This window comes from Peromyscus californicus, unplaced genomic scaffold (assembly GCF_007827085.1).
Source record: "Peromyscus californicus insignis strain IS unplaced genomic scaffold, ASM782708v3 Scaffold_16__1_contigs__length_79575227, whole genome shotgun sequence".
Taxonomy (NCBI): Eukaryota; Metazoa; Chordata; class Mammalia; order Rodentia; family Cricetidae; genus Peromyscus; species Peromyscus californicus.
In genome coordinates this window covers 37673050-37678827 of record NW_026294458.1, presented here as the reverse complement: position 1 = coordinate 37678827, position 5778 = coordinate 37673050, and the positions used below count along the sequence as shown (strand labels likewise).

The 5778-nt window shown below is 35.5% G+C and overlaps 1 pseudogene; it reads left to right on the top strand.

Annotated features, from left to right (window-relative positions):
* The first annotated feature begins 3298 nt into the window (after nucleotides 1–3298).
* On the top strand, nucleotides 3299–3817 carry LOC128111427 (neo-calmodulin-like; annotated as a pseudogene).
* The last annotated feature ends 1961 nt before the right edge of the window (nucleotides 3818–5778 follow it).

The following is a 5778-nucleotide window of genomic DNA, read 5'->3' as shown; positions in this document are numbered from 1 at the left end:
ATCTCTCTGCCACTGTTGCTGTTCCCACAACTTTTGTCTGGCTTTCCCCGTGCTTTTCTTCTTTAAACTCTCCGTTTCCAAAATTACGGAGCAGATTTTTCTTTTTTTCTTTTCTTTGTAGCTTTGCGCCTTTCCTGGAACTCACTCTGTAGCCCAGGCTGGCCTTGAACTAACAGAGATCCCCCTGCCTCTACCTCCCCAGTGCTGGGATTAAAGGGTGCTCCACCACCGCCTGGCCACGAGCAGATTTTCTAAACCTCTCTCTTTTAGCCATAGCTCTTGCCATGGTTTGTTGGTTCTTTTTCTCTTTGGAAGGGGAGAGAGGTCCTCAGGCAAGGACAGGCAAGTCTGTCCCTCCTGGCCGGACTTCAGGCTTTCTCTCCTGGTTTATAAAATGTCTTATTTTACCTTGCTATTAAGGCCACAGATAGCGGGAATTCAGGGATGGCTCAGTAGTTAAGAGTGTGTACTCTTCTTCCAGAGGACTGACATTCAGGTCCCAGCACATCCAGTCAGGCAGTTCATAGTCATCTCTAGTTCCTGGTCCAAGATATTCAACATATGCATCCCCCAGGCACCCATATTCATTTACCGACATCCCCACACAGCAAATGTACACAGAGCATAATTTAAAAATAATAAAAAATAAACATGTTTTAAAAGTTACAGGTATCCAGGGTTCACCTACCACTTCTCATAGATATTACCTAGCTTTCCCTGGTTTATTCTCTGGAGACTCCAGAAGAGCTGTGCGGTATCCATCATCTCCTTCTTTTCCTTGGTGTAGTCTGGTTTGGGATCATGGATGTTGTCCTAAGTAGCTGCGTTTCTCTGACATCACTACATCATGGAAAATTTACAGCATAGAAATTGTATCAGGAATTCCAAGAGACTTTTCTCAGGGCCAGGTATGTCACCAAGGGTTTTGATTATCCTGGATCATACTAAATTTTAGGACAAGCTTTGTGTGCCTCAATGTTAAGTAGTAGGCAGTGATTCCTTAGCAGCCCGTGCTATTACTTCATCAGAGTCAAGTTCTATCTTCTCCCTGTGACTGGTTGATAGAGATAGATGAGACCCTCTGTCTCATAAGCAATAAACACAGCTCTCTTAGCTTGACATATGTTCTTTGTCCAAGCATGGAAGTCTTTTGTTTTACCCTTCCTTAGGAACAAAAGATGATGGCTCTGTTGTGGATTTGAAAGTGTTTTCTACTTCTGTATGAGGAAAAAATTAATTTTATTCCTTTTTTTTTTTTACCAGAAATGATGATTTTATATGAGTTTAAGGATTAAATGACTTGTCACCATACATCACTTTCCTTTAGCTTACTGTGAGAAGAACCCAAGGAAGTAGGTCAAGCTTTAACCCCAACTTCCAGGAGCACCTGCCCAAATCCTCCATGGTTGTGACACCAACATGTACCACATCCTACCTGAAATATTTCTGGTAGATATTTTGAATATAATGGTTGAAAATATTCAGACATTAATTATAAATGCCTGCTAGCCTAGGGCTCTCAGCTATGCCAAACTAATATGCAAAAACCACACTTTTCAAGAATTGAAAAGAAGTATTGAGATGATTTTATCTTATTTACATTCATGGTGATTTAATTTTGCTGTTACTTCTACATAATCTGAAAAGAATCTAATTCTCCCACTGATGGGATATTTATACCTTGAAACAGGGCTATGAAAATTTTCTAATGGCTTTCAGAGAAAAGTGTGTTCTATAGATTATTTTTTTTCTTTTTTAGTTTGAGGATTTGTTTTATAGAGTTTTGTTTTCTAAGAAAAATAACTATCCTTAAAGATGTTATTTCTTATTCATATTTATTTACAAAAGAATCTGTTTATAGAAGAATTCCTTCATGATTTGTAGACCAGAAATCATATCTTCATTTTCACTGAAATTAATATGACTGCATCGGATAAGAATTAGAGTGGAGGAAATAGTGACAAAACTGTCGCATTTCCTGACAAAAGTGCTTGTTACAGAGAAAAATGAAGTAAATTTGACGGCATTCCCATGCCCCTCTGTTCTTATCATTAAATGGGAATGACCCTTAAAACAATTAGTAGGACATAAAAATGCCGTCTATACTGTAATTACACACAACGCTAATTTTCAATATTGCGTAAGCAGTGTCTCTTTGATGCACAACTTTTCTTGCCATATTTAATGGGCACTGGTAAGAATGTTGCCCATTGGTTTACAGAAACTAACTCACTTAGAATTCTCTGGGGCTGTTAACTCACAAGTACTACCAAATCACTCCATGTATTTTAAGTATGGCAGCATATTGACCATTAAGAAATCAAAAGAGATGTTACTCAGAAGGAAACATCTTCTACTCTTTTCAATCCTATCTCAATCTTGTCTCTACAATAAATGACAGTGTTCTTGAATTTCATTTTAAGGGTAATATCAGTTAGCAGCTTATTGTTAAAGTTATGTTTAGTATGTATTTCTAGTTCTTTAGTTTATTCCATCCCTAAACTAATAGTTACTCAGTATCTCTTCTTTGTGTAAGATCTATATTGGTTGCCAAGTTTAAAGTCATATATAAAAGTATGCCTTATCTCTTTACATGTGCTCGCCACCCTGGATGACAATATGCACTCAGAAAATACTAAAGTTTATAATAGTGAACATATCTAATCACATGGAATCAGGGAGGGAAATAAAAAAGAAAACTTGTTTGTATCGGATTATCAGTGTCAAAAATTGAACTAGGAATCATACTATGGATTATTTAAACAGTATTTCATTTTTTTTAGTTCTTAAAGATAAACAATGTCAGGAAAGACCTCTGAAACTCTTTAGAGAAAGGAAATAACTTGAAATGCAAGTTACAATTTCCAATACCTGCATGAAATTCATGACATTTTTTATCAAGTAGGAAAAATGATCAATAATATGTTCAAGGTCAGCCATGATGTCAAGAAGTGATCAATAGGAAAATAAGAATTGTAGATATACATAATAAAGCAATGATGTCTAAAGAACAATCATAAAGTCCACTGATTATTCACATTTCCAATAGCAAATAGAATGTATTTCCATCAATGGTGGAGTAAAATGATGCCCTTATAAAGCATAAACTGACTGTGGTGTTTAGTCTCTTGTGCACTGTGTGGTTACTAGTTCCTTACTGTCTGGTTGTAACTGAGTCTCAAAGCACAGAACAAGCAGTGAGGTAGCTGCAACAGCAGGAGTGACACTCAGTGATCACAGTCCCTGACCTGATACAGCTACAATTTCCTGCTCTGTTCTTCCTCTGTTTGATAGTATTATGGTTTATCAGTTGGCTAAAGAACAGACTGTTGAATTCAAGGAAGCTTTTACCCTATTTAATAAAGATGGTGGTGGCACCATCACCACAAAGGAAGTCGGGACTATCATATGGTCATTTGGTCAGAACCCAAAAGAAGCTAAATGGTAATATATGATCAACCAAATGGATGCTGATAAGATTGGCACCATTGACTTTCCAGATTCTTGACTAAAATCGCTAGGTACAGATAGAGATGAAGAAACACTAGAACCATTCTGAGGCTTTGACAAAGATGAGAATGTTATATCAGTGTAGCAGAACTATGTCACATCTTCACAAACTTCAAAAGGAAGACTAATAGATGAGGAACTCCAAGAAATGATCACAGAAGCAGCTATTGATGATGACTGACAAGTCAACCACGAAGAATTTCTAATGATGATGATTGCAAAGCAAAGACCCCCTTTCAATGCAATTTCCCCCTCTGGAAATATCAAGTTGAAATCTTGTATCTTACGAAAAAGAAAAGAAAGATAAAATAAAATAAAGTTCATTTGTTTATTCTCTTCTTTCTAGTAAAAATGAATGTCAAAAATATCTGTGTATATTGGGTGATGATACTGCCCTGTAAAACTGAACCCCACATTCATTTTACAGCATAAATACTCTTGTCACCTTAATAAAGTTCTATTTGCTAATGACCAATACATTAGGCTGACTAGTTTTGCAATCATGATGCTTGATGATTGAGCACAGTTAGGTATTGGTATAAAAAAAAAATAGAAAAAAAATTCAAAACCTGTTCACATGGGTTCTAGTTCAGTTTGTTAGGAGACGTTGTCAGTAGCTAGCTTACTGCAAAGAAACACATTTAAAATGAATTTACCTGGGGATGATGTGCAGAAAGTGAATGAAGCTTTAACTTTGAGACACAGACTTAGAAGCAGAATGGTCCTCTTATACTCCCGAGTACTCAACCCCATAGTGACAATGGCACCATGGTGGTGTGCCCAAGTATCGTATTTTAGTGCTGTGTGCATTGCACTAGAATTAATATATCAAGGCAGTCAGCAATTACACAAATTTTGAAAAGGAGATCTTTCTTTTTTTTTTTTTTTTTTTTTTTTTTTTTTTTTTTTTTAGTTTATTGAAATTTTTATTTTAAAAAAATTATTCATTTTACATACCAGTCACAGATCTCCCTCTCATCCCTCCTCTCGCTTCCCCACAGCCTTCCCCCAAGACCCACCCCCCTTACCTCTTCCAAAAGAGTAAGGCATCCCATGTGGAGTCAGCAAAGCCTGGTACATTCAATTGAGGAAGGACCAAGCCCCTTTTTCAGCATCTAATGAGATAATCATGTGGTTTTATAATTGTAATGCCTTTGAGGAACTTTATTCAAAAGTAGTTTTGGAACTTATGGGATATGAGATTTCTCCCTTTGTTTCTGACTCAGTGTTATTCACTGTTATAGGGGAAGGTTTTTGACTTTTTATATAATCATTGTAACCTGCCACTACCTGAAACTGCTGTGGAATATTCTTTTATGCTGTGTGAACATATGTCCTTGTAACTGGCCTAATAAAGAAAAGGAGATCTTTCTAAGGGAGTACCTTTGTTTTCTGTTTTTAAAATACTCCAAACTGTGACTTTGAGCCAGCACGGTTGCCTGTGGCTGTGGACTTCAATGCAAACATTAATACTAGTGTTCAAGAAATTACAACTCACGTCCATTCCAAGTTGTAAATGCTAGCCATTTATTTTCTCCAATAAAATGACTATTAAATTAAAAGAATTATAAAAGGTAAACTGAAAAGGGATTCTTTCTAGTCTGACAGAACTGCGTCTATGAATTTCTGAAATACTATAGTATAGTGTGCTAATATTAGCAGAAACACAAGTTTCTCACTCATCAACTTTTAAGTCCACCTAATTCTCATAAAAATATGAAGGAAAATACCTTTTATCTGCAAATAATTAGTTTCTGAATGCAAGGAAGTTTATTATTTTCAAATCATAGTGACAGGCACTTTCAGGTTCTGGGGTCAGAGTTGATATGTTTCATGACAAAATGCATTTTTATAAGTGGAAGAATGAAAACAAATAATGAAAAAATTAAATAAATTTCATCATAATAATAAGTGCTTTAAAAATAAAGATATTGGAATAAAATTAAATACATAAATAATTTCATTGGGATTTTAATGGGGATTTGTTGAATCTTTACATTACTTTTGGTAAGATTACAATTTTTACTGTTAACCCTACAGATTCATGAGCATGGGAGCTCTTTCCATCTACTGATACCTTCTCTAATTTCTTTCTTCAAAGACTTGAAGTTCTTATTATACAGGTCTTTCATTTGCTTGTTTAGGGTTAAGAGTTACACCAATAGTGTGCTAAAATAATATTTTATATTATTTGTGGCTATTGTGAAGAATATTGCTTCCCTTATTTCTTTCTCAGTCCATTTGTCATTTGTATATATGAAGGATACT